Source organism: Anolis sagrei, chromosome 10 (genome assembly GCF_037176765.1).
Source record: "Anolis sagrei isolate rAnoSag1 chromosome 10, rAnoSag1.mat, whole genome shotgun sequence".
NCBI lineage: Eukaryota > Metazoa > Chordata > Lepidosauria > Squamata > Dactyloidae > Anolis > Anolis sagrei.
The window spans coordinates 22,195,334-22,218,062 of record NC_090030.1 but is presented as its reverse complement, the minus strand read 5'-3'; the positions used below and the strand labels follow the sequence as shown (position 1 = coordinate 22,218,062).

The 22,729-nt window shown below is 43.9% G+C and overlaps 1 protein-coding gene across 2 annotated transcripts in view; it reads right to left on the bottom strand.

Annotated features, from left to right (window-relative positions):
• The window catches only part of HTR2C (5-hydroxytryptamine receptor 2C), a 244,054-nt gene that overhangs the window by 110,084 nt on the left and 111,241 nt on the right, over positions 1–22,729 (bottom strand). For both annotated transcript variants that reach the window (XM_060756103.2, XM_060756102.2), the window contains exon 2: positions 93–207. The gene's annotated coding sequence lies outside the window, so the exon portion shown is untranslated. The remainder of the gene's footprint in view (positions 1–92; positions 208–22,729) is intronic.

Below are 22,729 nucleotides of genomic sequence, written 5' to 3'. Positions count from 1 at the left end.
TCTCTCATCCTGGGACTACTAGACCATGGATGAAGACTCCACATTTGAATCCCACCTCTGCCTTGTTTTGGTTGTTGCCATGTGTGGCTTACCTTGCTTGCTGCGGACTCAGCAGTTGCCACTCACATTTGGATCCCATCCATGCTGGAGTGGCCTCCAGAAGTCCTGATGCTAATGTCCATTTCCAGGGGAGCAGTAAGTGTCCATCTAGGAAAGTAAAAAAGGGGGAAACCCTTTAGAATAAGAGTGAACTCATGATCTATTTGCAATAGCCTCAGCCCATCCAACCCACCAAAGAAGAACGGCATTGATTTCCCCCTCCTTGCCATGAATGCACTCTAATATGTATTCTTATTCAAATATTTAATGGATTCCCTTAAGTATTTTGTTCCCATTACTGGAAACTTTGGTGAAGGAAAAGCAAAAAGGAAAAGGGCAAGTCGCTTGCAATCCTAGCATTCAGATTTCTTCAGGTTGCATCCTTTTGCTTCACACGACCTGATTTTACACTCTCTATACTTCCACGAGGGCAGCAAAAGCAACCAAGAGCTAGCAGCGAGAGCAAGAAGGCTGCAGGAAAAGCAACTTAACACGTTTTACTTGGCACTGACTCAAGAGCATCTGGCACAGTACAGATCCAGACCTCATACCTCCAAAGGGCTCCATCTGACCCTGTTTTCCAGCTCCGCTGATTTTTTGAGGAAAGCTTCAAACCAGAAGCATCTCCGAAAGTCATCGCCCGGTTCCCCTTTTTAAAAAGTCAGGCCTCTTATGAGGAAAGCCCTCTCTCATTTTCCCTGCTTCTGATATCTGAAGAGCAATATCCTCTCATCTTTGACCTTAGTTCACCCTAAGACCAACCTAGAGCAGGATTTTCTGAGGCTGAGACAGTGTGACTTGCTCAAGGCCACTTAGGGGTTTCCATGGCTGAGCAGGAATTCGAACCCAGGTCTCCAGAGTCAGAATCGAACACTCAAAACACATCAGTGCACTTTATTTTCTACCTTCTATAATAATAATAATAATTATTATTATTATTATTATTATTATTACTACTACTGCTACTACAGCAATCTCATTTTCCCTCTTGCAAATTATCCATTGCAGCCTGGACAATAATCAAGAAGAATGTTCAGATTATGAGTAATGCAAGCCTGAATCTTATTTTGCTTTTGGGAAGGCCCTGATTGTTAGGATATAAGACAAGAAACCAGATGAAACAATAAATCATATCCTTAGCTGCTGCAAGAAGATTGTGCAGACAGACTATAAGCAGAGGCATAACACCATTGCTCAGATGATTCATTGGAACTTGTGCCACAAACACCATCTGTCTGTGACAAAGAACTGGTGAGATCACCAGCCTGAAAAAATTATGGGAAATGAACACATCAAACTACACTGGGACTTCTGAATTCAGACTGACAGAGTTTTGGAGCACAATATTCCTGACCTCACGATCGTGTTAAGAAACAGAGTGTGGATCATCTGTGTTGCAATCCCAGGTGACAGCAGGATTGAAGAGAAACAACTGGAAAAGCCAACACAATTAAAGATCGAACTGCAAAGACTCTCGCACAAACTAGTCAAGTTGGTCCCAGTGGTGATCGGCACTAGGGCTGGGCGGTTTCGTTTCGTTAATTCGTAATTCGTTAATAATTCGTTAATTTTTTTAATTACAAAACGATAACGAACCATTCTGGAGCAATTTTAAAAAAAACGAATTTTTATTACGTTTTGTAAATGCTTCGTATTTCGTTATTGTATTCGTTTCGTTATTGTTTTGAGGTCGTTTCGTTATTATTTCCGCATGTCTGGGGCAAGTTTTATGGTTGTTTTTTGTTTAATTAGTGAAAAAAAATTATAATATCACACCAACAGTCAACAACAGAGGGAGAGGGAAGCTTCAGAAGTTTTTGGAGGTTTTTTAGCGTATTTCGTGGTCGCGTCCACCATTAACGAATCGATTCGTTATTGCTTCGGAAATTGATTCGTTAATGTTTTGTAACTTTTTCCACATTTACGAAATTTCGTAAATATCAAACTTTTTAAAAGGAAAATTTTGTAATTATTTTAAATAACAAAACGCAAAAAACCCCAAAAAACGAATCGATTTTAGAAACAATTTTTTCTGTTGTTACCCAGGCCTAATCGGCACACTGGGTGAAGTGCCTAAAGACCTTGGCCTGCACTTAAACACAATCGGCGCTGACAAAATTACCATCTGGCAGTTGCAAAAGGCCACTTTACTGGGATCTGCATGCATTATTCACCAATACATCACACAGTCCTAGACACTTGGGAAGTGTCCGACGTGTGATCCAATACAACAGCCAGCACAGTGATCTTGTTTGCTGTGGACTCATCTTGTTGTGTTTCAAATAATAATAATAATAATAATAATAAACATTGACAAAATCACAATCTGTCAACTGCAAAAGGCCACCTTACTTGGATCTGCATACATCATTCGAAAATATATCACACAGTCCTAGATACTTGGGAAGTGTTCGACTTGTGATTTTGTGATACAAAACCATCATATACATCTCGTTTGCTGTGACATACTGTGTTTTTGTGTCAGTAAAATAATCATCATCATCATAATCATGCTTTATTTATATAACCCACCCTATCTCCCCGAAGGGACATTAGTTCTGTTACAATATGTACAGCGACAAATAACCACAAGGAGAATTGCTGCCTTGTTTTGCTTCTTTAAAGCCCCATCATTTGCTATTCTGATTTGAAACTCAAAGCTGTGACTAGTCCAATGTCAAACATGCCATCAAACGTTGGGACGTTGAGCATGATGCCTCGGCGATGTAGCCTTGCCGCGGGCACCCAAACACCGCTTTTATTGTGATAACAGATAAGCCTCCATGAACCCCAGCTCATTTCGACAGATCTCTCCATTCATTCACAGGAAGAATGGAAATGCAAAAGGCAACGGCAGGTGACGGTCTTGACATCGGAAGAGAAAGCCATCCTGGCGGAGAGAAGCAGGTGCAGGCAAGCCTCGAGATGAAAACGCCATTCATCGCCAAGCCCTTTCCTTATGTTCGCACTGTTTAATTCAGTGAGGCTTTCCAAGAGTTTGCTCAAGGTGCTTTAATAAGCAGGTAGGCATGAATCAGTGGCAAAAAATAAAAATGCACGAGCCAGGCATAAATTAAGACAGCAGTATCACGGTGAAGAAATCCATCCATCAAATGCATCCATTTCCAGGAAAAAGCTGGGTTTCTAAATGCTGCTCTACTGCAGCTCAATTTTGGAAGGAGAAAGAGGGAGAACTGTTATGTAGGATTACCACGATGTAGCACAATGTTTGTTCCTGGGTTATAAATGTCATTTCCCAATTCAGAGTTTCTCAACCTGGGGGTCAGGACCCCTGAGAGGGTTATGTAGTTGTTGGGATTTATAGTTCACCTATAATCAAAGAACATTTGGAACCCCACCAATGATAGAATTGGATCAAACTTCCCACATAGAACCCCCATTACCAACAGAAAATACTGTGTTTTCTCATGGTCTTTGGCGACCCCTCTGACACCCATAATAATAATAATTATTATTATTAACTTTATTTATACCCCGCTAAAGCCGCATTGAATCCTTCAGGAGATTTTAGCGGGGTATAAATAAAGTTAATAATAATAATAATAATAATTATTATTATTATTATTATTATTATGGGTGTCAGAGGGGTCGCCAAAGACCAAGAGAAAACACAGTATTTTCTGTTGGTAATGGGGATTTTGTGTGGGAAGTTTGGTCCAATTCTATCGTTGGTGGGGTTCCAAATGCCTTTTGATTGTAGGTGAACTATAAATCCCAGCACGTACAACTTCCAAATGTCAAGTTTATTTTCCCCAAAATCCACCATTGTTCACATTTGGGCATATTGGGTATTTGTGCCAAGTTTGGTCCAGATCTGTCATTGTTTGAGTCCACAGTGCTCTCTCGATGTGGGTGAACTACAACTCCAAAACTCAAGGTCAATGCCCACCAGAGCCTTCCAGTATTTTCTGTTGGTCATGGGAGTTGTCCCCCATTCTGTTTATTTGTGTTTCCTTTTTTCTGCCAAAGTGGAGTATCTTGCATTTGTCCCTGTTGAGCTTCATTTTGATAGTTTTGGGCAATCATTTCTCTAATCCAGTTGTTCTCAACCTTCTTAATGTTGCAACCCCTTAATCCAGTTCCTCATGTGGTGATGGCCCCCAACCATAAAATTATTTTTGTTGCTACTTCATACCTGTCATTTTGCTACTGTTATGAATTGTCATGTAAATATCTGGATATGCAAGATGTATTTTCATTCACTGGACCCAATTTGGCACAAATACCCAATACGCACAAATTTGAATACTGGTGGATTGATTTTGTCATTTGGGAGTTGTAGTTGCTGGGATTTATAGCTCACTTACAATCATACGAGCATTTTGAACTCCACCAATGATGGAATTGAAGCAAACTTGGCACACAGAACTCCCATGACCAAGAGAAAATAATTGAAAGGTTTGGTGGGCATTGACCTTGAGTTTTGGAGTTGTAGTTCACCTACATCCTGAGAGCACTGTGGGCTCAAACAATGATGGATCTGGACCAAACTTGGCACGAATACTCTATATGCCCAAATGTGAGCACTGGTGGAGTTTGTGGAAGATAGACCTTGACATTTGGGAGATGCAGTTGCTGGGATTTATAGTTCACCTATAATCAAAGAGCATTCTAGAACCCCACCGATAGAATTGGGTCAAACTTCCCACACAAAACCCCCATGACCAACAGAAAATACTGTTTTCTGATGGTCTTTAGTGACCTGACCCCTCTGACACCCCCTCGCGACCCCCAGGTTGAGAAACACTTCTCTAATCTGTTCAGATGGTTTTGAATTCTGCTCCTGTTTTCTGGAGTATTGGCTCTCCCTCCCCATTTGGTGTCATCTGCAAACTTGATGAATCCATGGAAGCCACCTTTAAATGCTTATTTTCTTTACAGGAACCAAATATGTCGGTTTCTGCAAAGAAAGAAGGTGGCATCATTAATAGACACGAGAAGCAAGATCACAGTGCTTTGCATGCTTGTGTGTGTGTGTTGCTGGAAAATATACATTGTGTTTACAAGGAAAAGACTCAACTAGTAGATGAATGCAGACAAACTTCTTTGATGGATGGGAAGGAGATTATATTGGGAGGAGGATTTCCGTGCAGAAAAATATATAGATTTATTAGGTTGCCTTGCTGATCCGGTGGAATATTTTACTGCTGAAAAACAGAGCCATATTTCTTCTTGATGTCAACCGGGAGCCCAATCCATAATCCTTGGCTCCAGAGTTGTCCTATCAAACCCAACAGGTCTCCTCTACAGAAAGGAAGCCATAATGCTGTCTCTACCGCTTTGTTGTCTTTTCTTTGCATTATTTAGGAGGACTACATGGCCTGCCATAATTTCATGTCCAACACAGAGACATCAAATGTGATCATTGCAATAGAGGCTGAGATGAATGGATTGGTGCCTTTTTCCCTTTTTGTGTGGATGCCAATGCTTTTGTTGGGTGGGAAAAGTCAGAGGCAAAGAAAAAAGAAGAGGTGCGTCTACATTGCAGAATTAACTCAGTTTCACGCCACTTTAACTGCCATGGCTCAATCCTATAGGGTCATCAGAGATGTAGTTGAGAAATTTTAGAAAATGTTGATAATTTCCGCTACCTTGGCAGCCACCTCTCCACAAAAGTCAACATTGACACTGAAATACAACACCGCCTGAGCTCTGCGAGTGCAACATTTTTCCGAATGAAGCAGAGAGTGTTTGAGGACCAGGACATCCGTAGGGATGCCAAGGTGCTTGTTTTTAAAGCTATTATCCTCCCAACCCTGCTTTACACCTGCGAGACGTGGACTGTCTACAGACATCACATGCATCTCCTGGAATGATTCCATCAGCGCTACCCCCGGAAAATCCTGCAAATCTCTTGGTAAGACAAGCAGACAAATGTCAGCGTACTGGAAGAAGCAAAGACCACCAGCATTGAAGCGATGGTCCTCCACCATCAGCTCCGCTGGATCAGCTACGTTGTCCGGATGCCCGACAACCGTCTCCCAAAGCAGTTGCTCTACTCCGAACTCAAGAAGGAGGACAGGAAAAGAGATGTGTCTACAGGAAAAGAGATGTGTCTAAATGGGCTTTGAGCCCATTTAAAGATGGGCTCAAAGCCAACCTTAAAAATTGTGGCATAGACACTGAAAAGTGGGAAGCCCTGGCCCTTGAGTGCTCCAGTTGGAGGTCAGCTGTGACCAGCAGTGCTGCAGAATTTGAAGAGGCTTGAATGGAGGGTGAAAGAGAGAAATGTGCCAGGAGGAAGGCGTGTCAAGCCAACCCCGACCGAGACCGCCTTCCACCTGGAAACCAATGCCCTCACTGCGGGAGAAGATGCAGAGCAAGAATAGGGCTCCACAGCCACCTATGGATCCACAAGAATACTGATCATGGAAGACTATCCTACTCGTCCAACGAGGGATCACCTAAGTGAAGTGAAGATTTAATAGATACTCCTGCATTATTAATATCATTCGAATAGGCACTTGGGATACTTCGTGTAAAAGTTCAAGCCAAAATGCAGAACTTGAGCCACCTAACTAATACAGTGATTAAAATTCAGGGCTTGAAATGGCACCAAAACCCAAGCCGCTTGTGCCAAGGATTGTCACCTGAAGGCAATTCTGCAGAAAGCAAACGCTTCCAAGACTTGGGAGGGCATGCACCTATATTAAATGGCCTCAAAAGTGCCTGGAGTCTGAAAGAAACAGGCTCATAATTCCCAAGAACCTGCCAAAAGAGGAAGAAATGCAGGATCGACGTGGGCTTCGGGAACAACGCAAAAGACGATGACAGTGTGCTCTCAAAAATTAAGAATGCAGCCGCGGCCATAAAGCAAGGCAGTAAATAGGAAAGCGACTAATGGAAATCAAAGGCTGAAGGGAACAAGCGTGACTTATGGGACCCAGCTTGGCTCACACTGTTCCTCCTTTCGGTGCCCAGAAACACCATGACCAGGAAGGGAAGATGCCCAACTTGAGGTATTAGGGTTGAAACCAGAGATGGTCGTCCCCATTAATGCACCGAGAACTTATTGCATTCTTCCTTAAAAATTAAATTTTTTAAGAGATGCGGAGAGGCCAAAAATCTAACTCTGGAAACAATTCCTTCTAAGTGGGTTGCTATGAGTTTTCAAGGCTGTCTGGCCATGTTCCAGAAGCATTCTCTCCTGACATTTCACCCACATCTATGGCAGCCATCCTCAGAGATTGTGAGGTTTGTTGGAAACTAGGCAAGAGAAGTTTATATATCTGTGGAATAATGTCCAGGGTGGGAGAAAGAACTCTTGTCTGTTTGAGACAAGTGTGAATGTTGCAATTGGCCACCCTAATTAGCACTGAAAAGCCTTGCAGCTTCAAAGTCTGGCTGCTTCCTGCCTGGGGGAAATCACAGAATCATAAAGTTGGAAGAGACTTCATGGGCCGTCCTGTCCAACCCTCTACCAAGAAGCAGGAAAATTGCATTCAAAGCTCCCCCGACACATGGCCATCCAACCATCCAGCCTCCAAAGCTTCCAAAGACTCCAGCCTTAAAAGCTTCCAAAGGAGAAGCCTCCATCACACTCCAGGGCAGAGAGTTCCACTGCTGAACAGCTCTCAGTCAGGAAATGTTCAGATGGAATTTCCTTAGTTTGACGCCATTGTTCCGCGTCCTAGTCTCCAGAGCAGCAGAAAACAAGTTCGCTCCTTCCTCCCTATGACTTCTCACGTATTTAAACATGCTATCATGTCTTCTCTCAGCCTTCTCTTCAGGTTAAACATCCCCTGCTCTTTAAGCCGCTCCTCATAGGGCTTGTTCTCCAGACCCTTGATCATTTTAGTCACCCTCCTTTCTTGTAGTTTAACGATGCGGAACAATGGCTTCAAACGACAAGAAATACTTAAAAAACAAGAACAAAGAAATAGTAATTTGAGAATGACAAACAAAGACTGAAATATGACAAAAAGAGGGAAAGAAGAATAATTGAAGAATCAAATATGAAAGGAACTGACCGAAAAGACTCCATGACGATACCAGGAGGTCAACTTTTAGTATTTTTATGTTTATGTGTTGTTGTTGTTTGTTTTGCTTTATCTATTTTTTTCTTTCTTTCCTCTCTCTCTTTTTCTCTCTCTTTTCCTCTTTTCCCTTGTGAATCAGTCGTATCTTTTTATGAAAATTTCAATAAAGAATATTTTTTTAAAAAAAACTACAAGAAAGGAAATTCCATCTGAACATGAGGAAGAACTTCCTGACTTTAAGAGCCGTTCAGCAGTGGAAATCTCTGCCCCAGAGTGCGGTGGAGGCTCCTTCTTTGGAGGTTTTTAAACAGAGGCTAGATGGCCATCTGTCAGGGGTGCTTTGAATACAATATTCTTGCTTCTTGGCAGGGGGTTGGGCTGGATGGCCCATGAGGTCTCTTCCAACTCTAGGATTCTATGATTCTACTCTCCTCTGGACACATTCCAGCTTGTCAACATCTCTCTTCAATTGTGGTGCCCACAATTGACTCCTTTGTTGGGAGGTGTTAGCTAACCCTGAGTGTTTCCTGTCTGAAATTCCCCAGCCTTTTGAGTGCTCCTCTTTATGCACTGTCCTGATTTAAGAGTTTTTTAAATACTAGTAGCTAGATATTGTTCATTTCATGGCTTCCTCCTTTCCGTTGTTCTATCACCTCCATGCCAAGAATTCCCCCAGGAAGGAAGCAGGCAGGCTTTGAAGCTGCAAGGCTTTTCAATGATAATCAGGGTGGCCAATTGCAACATTGACACTTGCCTCAGGCAGACAAGAGTTCTTTCTCCCACTCTGAACATCCCACAGATATATATACCCCGCTTGTCTTGTTTCCAGCAGATCTCAAAACTGGGTTGTTGTAGGCTTTCCGAGCTATATGGCCACGATCTGGAGACATTTTCTCCTGAAGTTTCGCCTGCATCTATGGCAAGCATCCTCAGGATGCATATAGTCCGGAAAACCTACAACAACTCAGTGATTCCAGCCATGAAAGCCTTCGACAATAGACCTCTAAACCTTTGAGGATGCCTGCCAAAGATGTGGGTGAAACGTCAGGAGATAATGCTTCTGGAACATAGCCATAAAGTCCGGAAAACCCACAACAATCCAGTAATTCAAGCCATGAAAGGCTTTGACAACACAATTCCTTCTTACACCAAGAGGATGATACTGAATCATCAATGCAGTTTGACCACACTTGGCACAAATCTATGGAGTGGTAGGATTTGCAGTTTGCTAACCTATTTAGGAGGCATCTCTATTGTAGAATTAATGCAGTTTGGTTCCACTTTAACTGCCATGGCTCAATGCTATGGAATCCTGCAAGTTGTAATTTGCATCAAGCACCAGGTCCCTTTGGCTCAAGGCCTCATAAAACTACAACTCTCACTGAGCCATCTAAGTGAAAAGAGTATCAAACTGTATTCATTCCACAGCGTAGCTCCGTCCACGGCTCAATGCTATATGGGATGATGGGATTTGTAGTCACGAAGCCCCTTGTGGCATGGGAATTGATTGACCTCCGTGCCCTTCAGGAAGGGAAAACAAAAGAATTGGTGGGGTCCCTTTCTTGAAGAGACAGTAATGATACCCATCTGTCAATTTTCTCCATAGGAATATTGAATCTTCTAGGAAAAATGCTATCAGATGACATTTTCTCTTTTCTCTTTGTACTACAATCTTGGGCTGGGATTTGGCACTGTGCTTCTATTAATTAGCCAGCAAGATGATAACAAGGCTGAGATAATGGGTCCGCTCAGTCTCAACGCGGGTTTCAATCCCCCTCCATTCCACATCTGACGGATTCCCCCAAGCTTTTGCCTCTAAAGAGTCCAAGCCAGAGATCAGATCCTCATCATGGTGCCAACAAGGTGCCTCTCTCCATCTCTTCAAGGCACACAAGCGAAACCCCCATTCGCTCAGCCCTGGGGTAACTATGGCTACATCAAGCCATCTCCCGTTCCCTGACTAATACTTGTCAGGAGCTGTCATTTCGGCAGAACCCATGGCAGCATCCCATGGCTTGGTAACCATGGAAATGGGTCTCCGGGAAAACCGAGGCGCGTCGGTCCACTTGTCTCCTTCCAAGCCCATCGCCGGTTTCTGGCGAACGCAAGGACAGAGAGACATTAACTTAGGTCACCTGACCCAGAGAAGGAACATCTCCGGAGATCGTCTTTTTGAAGGGTCGAATAAACCTGCCCCATATTGCTTGACACAGATAAGATTGTCTAGACCAGGACAATCTTGTCCTTCTCAATCAGAGGGTGAGTTCATGGTCCCTCAGACTATTGGGGCTGAACTACAGTTTGTTCTTCTTGTTGCGTGCCTTCGAGTTGTTTCAAACTTAGAGTGGCCCTAAGGCAACCCTCACACAGAGTTTTCTCAAATCTATATAAATAAAAATGTAATCTTAGTTTGTGGGATTAACATTACTCAAAAACCACTGGGCGAATCGACACCAGATTTGGACACAAGACACCTCTTAGGCCAACGAGTGACCATCACTCATAAAAACACTGAAAAATACAGCAGAAGAGACTTTAAAAGCCAAAAAACAAATATTCATTACAACGCATGTGCAAAACCACATATATACACAAACACACATATTTATTTCTTTATTTATTTCTTGCATTTATTAACCGCCGCTCTCAGCCCTAGGGCGACTCGTGGCGGTGTACAGCACATAGAGGACAATTTACAATAAGTCAAGACAACAAAACAACATATTACTAATACACAACATCTAATTATACTAAAAATCCGCTTCGTCTTATCATGGGATCATAATCAATCTCATAGTCGTAATCCATTCCGGTCGTCATTACCAATAACATAGCACTCAGTTGAAGGCCATCTCGAAAAGCCATGTTTTCAGGCCCTTACGAAAGGCCATAAGGGAGGGCGCCTGTCTAATTTCAGCAGGGAGGGAGTTCCACAGCCGGGGGGCCACCACCGAGAAGGCCCGCTCTCTCGTCCCCGCCAGGCGTGCCTGTGAGGCAGGCGGGATCGAGAGAAGGGCCTCCCCAGATGATCATATACACATATACACAAATATATATACAGAAATACAGGGAGCCCCCGGTGGCACAGTGAGTTAAAGCACTGAGCTGCTGAGCTTGTTGATCCAAAGGTCGCAGGTTCGATTCCGGGGAGCGGCGTGAGCTTCCGCTGTCAGCCTTAGCTTCTGCCAACCTAGCAGTTCGAAAACATGCAAATGTGAATAGATCAATAGGTACCGCTCCGGCGGGAAGGTAAGGGCGATCCATGCAGTCATGCCGGCCACATGACCTTGGAGGTGTCTACGGACAACGCTGGCTAGTCTTCTTAGAAATGGAGATGAGCACCACACCCCAGAGTCAGACATGACTGGACTTAATGTCAGGGGACTACCTTTACCTTTACCTTTACAGAAATACACACACACATATATGCACACACAAAACACAGAAAGGGGGAAGGAAGGAAGGAAGGAAGGAAGGAAGGAAGGAAGGAAGGAAGGAAGGAAGGAAGGGAGGGAGGGGAGAGATGGAAGGAAGGAGAGAAGAAAATAAAAAAGTGAAAGAGGGAAGGAAGGATAGAAAGAATGAAAAAGAGAAAGAGGGAGGGGTGGAAGGAAGGAAAGAGACAAGGAAGGATGGAACCAAAGAGCAACGAAAGCGAGAAAAGAAACAGGCAGAGAAGGAATAAAGAAGAAGAGAAAGAAAAAGAGGGAAGGAAGGAAACAGGGAGGGAGAGAAGGAGAGAAGGGAAGGAAGGAGAAAAAGAAAGAAGGAGGGAAAGAGGGAGGGAAGGTTTGCCACAGCAACGCATGGCGGGTACAGCTAGTAGTAATAATAAATAATAAACTTTATTTCTACCCCACTACCATCTCCCCAAAGGGGACTCTGGGCTGTGTACATGAGGCCAAGCCCAGTAGTGCATTACAACAAAATAAAACACAAAACAAACATCGCAATAAAGTAAATAGAACATAAGAATACAATAAAACAGTGCAAAAGCACAATCACAATGAGTGGGGCACATGAACAAGTTAAAATGATAAAAAAAATCTCAGGATGAGATAGAAATGGAATGGAAATATTTGTGCGGGAGAGAATAATTGGAAACAGAGCGCTGGAGACAGGCTTTCAAATGGCAGGGGAGAATATGTCCCTTTGGATTCCTTTGAGGCTGAAAGAGTGTGGCTTGGCTAAAGGCACCCTTGGCTAAAGGCATCCTTCAGAGCCACAGTCTGAGGATTCCTTCCCTCCCTTTTTCCTTCCTTCCTTCCTTCCTTCCTTCCTTCCTTCCTTCCTTCCTTCCTTCCTTCCTTCCTTCCTTCCTTCCGTCTTCTCTTATTTTATTTATTTACCATATTTCTACCTCACCTTTCTCACTCAAGGCAGCCTTGCAACAGGCAGCTATTCAGTGCCAATACCTACGTGTAAGAAATGAACAATTACAATCAAACAGTTAAAACATGAATTATTAAAAATATCAATTAAAATCGCACCATTCAAAAAATAATCCATGGCTGTTCAATTTATCAATCACATTGAATTGTGGTCACTTATTGCACTGCGTCAAAAGCTTGGCCCCAAAGTCACGTCTTAAGCTTTTTTCTTGAAGGTCAGGAGAAAAGGGGCTGATTTAATCTTGTTGGGGAGGGAGTTCCACACCTGAGGGCCACCACTGAGAAGGCCCTGTCTCTCGTTCCTACCAGTCACGCCTGCGAAGGTGGTGGGACTGAAAGCAGGGCCTCCTCCGCAGATCTTAATCTCTAAGATGTTCACAGAGGGAGATAAGTTTGGACAGGTAAGCTGGGCAAGGACTGTTTAGGGCTTTATAGGCTAAAGGCAGCATTTTGAATTGTCCTTGGTAGCAGACTGGCAGCCAGTGGAGCTGGCATCACAGGCAGATTGTGTGTTCCCTGTATGCCGCTCTGGTGGACAACCTGGCTGCCGCCCGTTGGACTGCTTCAAGCTTCCGAACAGTATTCAAAGGCAATCCCATGTAGAGCGCATTGCAGTAGTCTAGTCAGGATGTAATCAGAGCATGGACTACCAGGGCCAAGTCTGACTTCCCAAAATACAGGTGCAACTGGCACACAACTTTTAATTGTGCAAAAGCCCCCTTGCCACCGATAAGACCAGGGCAAGAAAACATAATCAAAGCCCTCCTGACAAAGGGCCATCTAGTCATTCACACACACACACATATATGTATATGACAGATACAGTATCAAATATTTGAAAGGGACCCCTAAAGAAGGACAATGATAAATGTATTGTCGAAGGCTTTCATGGCTGGAATCACTAGGTTCTTGTGGGTTTTTTTCGGGCTATAGGGCCATTTTCTAGAGGCATTTCTCCTGACGTTTCGCCTGCATCTATGGCAAGCATCCTCAGAGGTAGTGAGGTCTGTTGGAATTAGGACAATGAGTTTATATATCTGTGGAATGGCTGGGGTGGGGCAAAGAGCTCTTCTCTGCTGGAGCTACATGTGAATGTTTCAACTGACCACCTTCATTAGCATTTGAAGGCCTGGCTGAGCCTGGGAAAATCTTTTGTTGAGAGGTGTTAAGATGTGCCTGGTTGTTTCCTCTCTGCTGTTTTGCTGTTGTAATTTTAGAGTATTTTAATACTGGTAGCCAGATTTTGTTCATTTTCATGGTCTCTTCCTTTCTGTTGAAATTGTCCACATGCTTGTGGATTTCAATGGCTTCTCTGTGTAGTCTGACATGGTGGTTGTTGGTGTGGTCCAGCATTTCTGTGTTCTCAAATAATATGCTGTGTCCAGGCTGGACAAATGATATGTTGCATGCTCCAGAGTAGGCAAACCAGACAATCTCCACATCAACACTGACAAGGAAACAGCAAGAAATACTGTTTGCCTACAAGCATAAAGACATTACATATATTACAAACCAACACTTTCTCATTACTTTATTTTCCAGATCATCAGACTGAGCCACAGCAACGCATGGCAGGGGACAGCTAGTAATAAATAAATAATAAACTTTATTTATACCCCGCCACCATCTCCCCAAGGGGGACTCAGGGCGGCTAACATGAGGCCAAGCCTGAAAATACAATACAGCAAAAGAAAATACAAAATGCAAACAACAAAAAACAACAAAAATTACATCACAATAAAATACATACAATAGCAAAATAGAGTAAACAAAGCGAAATAACATAATATAAAATTGAACACAATGGGCGGGCCACATGGACAAGGTAAAATTATAAAACCCTCGAAGAGGTAGGAGTAGAAAAAGTGCATTTGAGAGGAGCCCAAAAGGATGAACAGTGGGGTTAGGATTTCAGTTTAGGATGGGAGAAAGTGCATCATAGGGGCAACACTGTAGGTGGAACAAACAGAAATGGGGTGAATGGTCACTTTCCAAAGGCACATCGGAACAGCCAAGTTTTCACGTCTTTCTATGGCAGTGTTTCTCAACCTGGGGGTCGGGACACCTGAGGGGGTCGCAAAGGGGTGTCAGAGGGGTCGCCAAAGACCATCAGAAAAACACAGTATTTTCTGATGGTCATGGGGATTCCATATAGGAAGTTTGAGCCAATTTTATCGTTGGTGGAATTCAGAATGTTCTTTGATTGTAATGAACTGTAAATCCCAGCAACTACAACTCCCAAAAGTCAAGGTCTATTTTCCCCAGGCTCCACCAGTGTTCACATTTGCACATATTGAGCATTTGTGTCAAGTTTGGTCCAGATCCACCATTGCGTGAGTCCACAGTGCTCTCTGGATATAGGTGAACTACAACTCCCAAACTCAAGGTCAATACCCACCAAACCCTTCCAGTGTTTTCCGTTGGTCATGGGAGTTCTGTGTGGCAAATTAGGTTCAAATCCATCGCTGGTGGAGTTCAGAATGCTCTTTGATTATAGTTGAACTATAAATCCCAGCAACTACAACTCCCAAATTACAAAATCAATCCTCCCCCAACCCCACTAGCATTTACACGTTGGTGCATTGGGTATTTGTGCCCAGTTTGATCCAGTGAATGAAAATACATCTTGCATATCTGATATTTACATTATGATTTATAACAGTAGTAAAATGACTGTTATGAAGTAGCAACAAAAACAATGTTATGGTTGGGGGTCACCACAACATGAGGGACTGTATTCAGGGGTCACGGCATTAGGAAAGTTGAGAACCACTGTTCTATGGGATTATGGCTGTTGTAGTTTGGTACTCTTTGGCAGGGAAGGCTAAAGACCTTGCAAACTGCAATGTCCAGGATTCCACAGCATTCAGTCAGGGCAAAGTGGTGTCAAACTGCATGAACAGAATGAAAGAAGTGTGTTTACTGGGAGAGGAGAGACATGGCATCAATCCACTTGCAGAATTTGCACCCATTTTCTTCATGCTGCAGTCTCTCAGCCTCTTGTTGTTCTCCGTACTCGCATAGCAGATGGCTACCTGTCTTACAGGCCATCCGCCACGGCTTTTGCTTGTCTTCCCGGTTGCCCTTCGCTGCCTCCGGTCCCAAAACAAGCTCGCGACGCAAGCAAAGCCAGCAGGCTAAAAAGCCTATTTCGAAGCAATTTGCAAGCTATTTTCGCATTCGAAACGAACAACCCCTCTTTCAACCTTCTGCACTTTGTCAGTCGGAGGAACGATTTTTAAAAAATGGATGAGAAGAAAAGCAGCTCGGCTTGTCAGAAGGATCACGGCTCCCTTCTTCCTCCCACAAGCCATCAGATCGGTTTGCCAGGAACTCAGAAGCAGCATAAAAACAAATATGAAAACCAAAGAAGTTGGTTGGACCCATATCCCATCCATATGGGTCGTAGATGTGGGAGTTGCTTAAAAACGTTACTTTTTAAAAAGGAAGACATCCCCTTGATGCAAACCACTGTGACTTACAGAGAGCGGTCAACCCTCCTGTTTAAGGAGCTCCGCTGGCTGCCATTCATTTTCCGGTCCCAATTCAAGGTGCAGGTTCTTACCTACAAAGCCCTGAATGGTTTGGGACCCACCTACCTGTGTGACCGCATTTCTGTGTACAAACCCACACGATCTCTTTGATCATCTGGAGAGGCCCTGCTCATGCTCCCACCTCCTTCGCAGGCACAACTGATGGGGATGAGGGAGAGGGCCTTCTCGGTGGTGGCCCCCCAACTCTGGAACTCACTCCCCAAGGACATCAGACATGCCCCAACATTGGCAGTCTTTAGGAGGAGCCTGAAAATGTAGTTGTTCTAGTGTGCCTTCCCAGAATAAGGAAAATTCTCAGCAATATGCCCTCAAAATGCACTTTATCACTTATTTAGGATTGACATCTCTCTTCAAAAACCCTGTTCATGCCCAGCGTTATTTTTTCAAATTTTAATCTATTACATTTGGCCCGGCCATAGGTTTTTAAATGCTTGTGTGTAACTGTTTATGGTTTATTGTTATGTGATTTATATCAATTGTATTGTATTGATTGTTTTGTTATTGCTGTTGTTTATTGATGTACTGTGGGCTTGGCCTCATGTAAGCTGCACCGAGTTCCTCGGAGAGATGGTAGCGGGGTATAAATAAAGTATTATTATTATTATTATTATTATTATCATCTTATTGGACATTGTGGAAGAATGTATTCCTTCCTTGTACAATGGAAATTGTGGTTGTTGATCACATCATCATCATCATCATGATCCTACCTTTCCCCAAGTCTTGGGATAATGCTACACTGTATAGTTAATACCATCTGGCCCCGCTTTAACTGCCATGACTCAATGCTATGGAATAATGGGAGCTTTTGCTTTTGGAACTAGAACAGCATTTCTCAACCTGGGGGTCAGGACCCCTGAGGGCGTTGCAAGACAGTTTCAGAGGCGTCGCCAAAGACCATCAGGAAACACTTATTTCTGATGGTCTTGGGAACCCCTTTGGCAAAGAAGGCTGAAGATCTCGGCACTTGTCCATCTCTTTCTTTTTGGAAACAGATGGTGAATCCTCGCACCAAAAACCTTCCTTCACTATGATTTGCCACCTTCTCGACTGGCCTCCCAGCCAAAGGGATGCCTGTTTCTGAGACTCCAAGTGGGGAGGGGAGAGTAGGCATGGTCAGCGCATAGCAGTATGATGCGCATGTGCAGGCAAAGGAGAGCATGTGAGGCTGGAGGGAGGCTCGCCTCAGCAAGTCCCTTCAAGGCATGGGGGTTCTGTGTGAAAGCTCTGGCCCAATTCTGTCATTGGTGGAGTTCAAAAGGCTCTTTGATTATAGGTGAACTATAAATCCCAGCAACTACAACTCCCAAATCTCAAGGTCTATTTTCACCAAACTTCACTAATGTTCACATTTGGCCATACTGAGTATTTGTGCCAAATCTGGTCCAGATCTATCATTGTTTGAGTCTGTTTTCTTTCCGTGGTGATGGGAGTTGGACTGGATGGCCTTAAGTATTTTCTGTTGGTCATGGGGGTTCTGTGTGGGACGTTTGGCCCAATTCTATTGTTCTTGGGGTTCAGAATGCTCTTTGATTGTAGGTGAACTATACATCCCAGTAACTACAACTCTCAAATGTCAACATCTATTTTCCCCAAATTCCATGTTCATATTTGGGCATATGGAATATTTGTGTGAAGTTTGGTCCAGATCCATCATTGTTTGAGTCCACAGTGCTCTCTGGAAGTAGGTGAACTACAACTCCCAAACTCAAGGTCAATGCCCACCAAACCCTTCCAGTATTTTCTGTTGGTCATGGGAGTTCTGTGTGCCAAGTTTGGTTCAATTGCATCATTGGTGGAGTTCAGAATGCTCTTTGATTGTAGGTGAACTATAAATCCCAGAAACTACAACTCCCAAATGACAAAATCAATCCCCTTCGACCCCATCAGTATTCAAATTTAGGCGTGTCACGTATTTGTGCCAAATTTGGTCCAGTGAATGAAAATACATCCTGCATATTAGATATTAACATTACGATTCATAACAGTAGCAAAATTACAGTAGCAACGAAAATAATTTTATCATTTGGGGCCACCATAACACGAGGGGTCGTGGCATTAGGAAGGTTGAACTCTCTGCCCCGGAGTGTGGTGGAGGCTCATTCTTTGGAAGATTTTAAACAGAGGCTGGATGGCCATCTGTCAGGGGTGATTTGAATGCAATATTCCTGCTTCTTGGCAGGGGGTTGGACTGGATGGCCCATGAGGTCTCTTCCAACTCTTTGATTCTATGATTCTATGTGAAACACTGAACTAGAATGATTCCACCTTCCTAGGGTTTTAGCTATTTGGGATTTTGTTGCAGGAAGAAGAAGGAAGGGAATGTGTCAACAACTAGATAACCCTATTTAGTGCTCGAGTGCTTTATTGCTAAAGGGAAAGGCGCTTTCCAAAGTGCTGGACCTTGAGTTCAGTTGAGGCTCAACTCTTTGGACAGCATCTTTCAAGACAGGAATAAAAGCCAAGACACTGAAGGTATTTAGGAGGAGATCCGAATGGCTTGGCAATCTAAGCCTTTGGATGATGATTCTGGAGACCTGGGTTTGAATCCCAACTCGGCCATGAAAAGTCACACTCTCTTATTTATTTATTATTTCACAGTTTTGTATACCGAGCTTCTCAACCTCGTTGAGGGACTCAGCCCGGTTTACAGCCATAAAAACATATACATTCATTAAAATATCATATATCACAAATTACAAAACAACTTTAAAAACACTAAATATAAAACTGCAGTGGCCAGTCGTCCTAATAAGATGGATCTATATCCACTTCCATCCAGAGTCCTATGGTGTTGTCTCATTCCTCGAAGGCCTGACTCCACAGCCACGTCTTCACCCGTTTCCTAAATGTTAGGATGGATGGGGCGGTTCTGGCCTCCAGAGGGAGAGAGTTCCAGAGTCGTGGGGCCACCACCGAGAAGGCCCTGTCCCTCATCCCCACCAGCCGCGCTTGCGAGGCTGGTGGGACCGAGAGCAGGGCCTCTCCAGATGATCTTAGTAATCTTGATGGTTCGTAGGGGAGAATACGTTCGGAGAGGTAAACAGGGCCAGAGTCGTTTAGGGCTTTATAGGTCAACACCAGCACTTTGAATTGTGCTCGGAAGCTAATTGGCAGCCAGTGGAGCTGGCGTAACAGCAGAGTGGTGTGCTCCCTGTACCCAGCCCCCGTTAGTAATCTGGCTGCAGCGCGTTGGACTTGCTGCAACTTCCGGGCAGTCTTCAAAGGCAACCCCACGTAGAGAGCGCTGCAGTAATCTAAGTGGGATGTAACCAAAGCGTGTACTACCGTGGCCAAGTCAGCCCTCCCAAGGTATGGACGCAGCTGGCGCACAAGTTTTAATTGTGCGAAAGCTCCCCTGACCACCGCTGAGACCTGGGGTTCCAGGCTCAGCGATGAATCCAGGAGAACTTCCAGACTGCGTACCTGAGCTTTTAGGGGGAGTGTGACCCCGTCCAGCACAGGCTGTAACCCCGTACCCTGTTCGTTCTTACAACTGACCAGGAGTACCTCTGTCTTGTCTGGATTTAGTTTCAATCTGTTGTCCCTCATCCAGTCCGAGACAGCAGAAGCCACTTAGCCACAGAGGAAAGCAAAGTTAAGTATTATGCGTATCTGAACAATTTTTGCCAAAGGGGGAAAAAAACCTGGGAAAGATTGGACTTAGATCACATAACAACCATAGGGTTAAACACTTTGGATAACTCCTTTAAAGCCAATCACAAATCCCATTGTTCTTACCCACATGCCACTACTTTCTCCAAGAGAAAGAGTTCGGCACCGAAGACCCCATGCCACCTTGCCACCTCCGGATCCCAAAGCAAAGCAACCCTCTTTCTCATTCTTCCACTTTCAAGCACTCTCTTTCAATGTGATTCCTTGTTTTCCTTGCGCTAGGCTTTGTTATTTCCTTGCTTTCTTAAGTAAGCTGGCTCGGCAGGTTTCCCCATCCATTGCCTTTCTAATTTATATCTTCTTTGTGCCGTACAAATGCTGGAACGTCTCCAAGTGCCGTGTCGAACGTGCCTCGCTTTCTTTCCCCTGCTTCTTTCTTATTCTTCTTTTCCTTCCAACCCTTGGGAACAGTGTTTCAGAGGTTCGCTGGGGATTAAGGAGCTAATATGCACATGGAGAACCCCTGCCTGCTTCACCACGAGGCAAAATCCTTTGACGGCTTTGCGGGGTTTCGATCAGAGTTTTAAGAAGTCTCAAACTTGAGGCTCCATAGATACATTGAACAAATGGGACTTGATGGGTCCATGGCTATGTTGACAAATGGGGGCTTAAGTGAGCCATAGTGTAGTAAATCCACTACTACAGGGTGAGACAGTATAACTTCCTTTTTTTGAATGCGCGCCATTCGGTTGGTTGAAGACATAGCGGAACGCTAATGGTCTCCTTTGAGAGGTGGAAGTATAAAGTTTTGTCCTGACACAGTTCAGTCGCCATCATGCGTTGGAACAGTGAGGAGCGTGCTTTTGCCATTGAGGCCTACTTTTCGAGCAGATTTGGAGTGGCCGGCCCGCTCCCCAGATTTGGCCCCTTGTGTGGGGTTTTTTGAAATCCCATGTTTATGTGAACTGTCCAAGGACCCTAGAAGATTTGAAGACCAACATCTAGGAAGAAATTTCCAACATAACAGGCACAGGTTCACAGCTTGAGAGTCCTCCTGGATTAATCACTGAGCCTGGAATCCCAGGTTGCAGTGGTGCGCCAGCTGTGCCCATACCTTGGGAAGTCAGACTTGGCCACGGTGGTCCACACTCTCGTTACATCTAGGATAGACTACTGCAACGCACTCTACGTGGGGTTGCCTTTGAAGACTGCTTCAAATAGTCCAACGAGAGGCAGCCAGGTTAATAACTGGGGCGGCATACAGGGAGCATACAACTTCCATGTTACGCCAGCTCCACTAGCTGCCAGTTTGCTACCGGGCACAATTCAAAGTGCTGGCTTTGGCCTATAAAACCCTAAACGGCCCTGGCCCAAATTACCTGTCCGAACACATCTCTCCCTATGAACCATCATGGAGGTTAAGACCATCCGGGAAGGCCCTGCTTTCCGTAGGTTAGTGTAGTATTCAGAGGGCTATTAGGAAAAGAATAGCGGGAATACTGAAGTGGAACAGATCCTAGAGAGAGAGGACTGTTCATAGTCAAACAAGCCTAGCCTATGCAAATATGGCTAGATTCTTGTGGAGAAAGCTGGAATGTGTCCAGAGGAGGGCGACTAAAATGATCAAGGGTCTGGAGAACAAGCCCTATCAGGAGCGGCTTAAGGAGCTGGGCATGTTTAGCCTGAAGAAGAGAAGGCTGAGAGGAGATATGATAGCCATGTATAAATATGTGAGAAGAAGCCACAGGGAGGAGGGAGCAAGCTTGTTTTTTGCTTCCTTGGAGACTAGGACGCGGAACAATGGCTTCAAACTACAAGAGAGGAGATTCCATCTGAACACGAGGAAGAACTTCCTGACTGTGAGAGCCATTCAGCAGTGGAACTCTCTGCCCCGGAGTGTGGTGGAGGCTCCTTTTTTGGAAGCTTTTAAACAGAGGCTGGATGGCTATCTGTCAGGGGTGATTTGAATGCAACATTCCTGCTTCTTGGCAGGGGGTTGGACTGGATGGCCCATGAGGTCTCTTCCAACTCTTTGATTCTATGATTCTATGAAAGAGTGAAGTGTTTAAATTGTAGCCAAGAAGTGTTTAAGAATTCTTCTGTTTTAAGTAACCACACACTTTTTAAGACAAATTTCTAGTTTTTCAACGAATATCTCACTGAGTTCCAACCAATTCCACAGACACAAAAACGAAGTTTTTGGAGTCTAACGACTACTTTCAAAGTAAGGACCAAACAATTAAACAGGAAATAACACTTTCAAACCAGGAACAGATTTATTTTTCAAATTGTGTTACATAGCGTAATGAGAAGTGTGCCTTTTTTCATCTAGTTTGCCAAAGAGCCAACCAAGTTGATTCAAGATCGAGAGGGATAAAGCTGAGCAATCGAGGAAAGCAGTAACTGGATTACAGAAATGACACATAACAAGGAAGGGATGCCTCCCGGGAAAACGTGTCTCTTATTTGGAAGCATTTCGTCTGCTTTTTTGAAGATAATGGCAATGGTTTCAAGCACGGTCTTTGCATTGGTGTCACTAGAAAGTGGGTTCCAAGCAGGAAACTTTGGAGGCCTGCTGAGCACTTCTCTTCCTCGATTTCTCAAAGACACCCCACAACTCTCACCCAAGCGATAAATAAACAGGAAGCCAACATCCAGAAAACTTTAATTCAGGTAGCAACATATTTCTAATCCATGCAGGGTTTTTAATCCTAACTCTTTGGGAAATGAGCCATAGGACAAATGAAACCATCATTGTCATTGTCACGTAGGTAGTACAGTTGTAGGTGTATGCAAAAGCAAACCTCATTGATGTTGCACTCCAAGCCAGGAAACACCTCTGTACTTAACCACCACATTCCAGTCCAAGTTAAATCAGCAAAGCAATTTATTAAAGATATATAAAAAGCACTGTAGTAATAATAGTAAAAACGTCAAAGTCTATACATATAAAATGGTCCACTGTTGAGATTGAAGTGATATCAAACTGCATTAATTCTGGTCAAGAGATCCTTGGTCAAAGTGGTCTTTAGTCAACGTAGTCCCTAGTCAAAGTGGTCCCTGGTCAAGT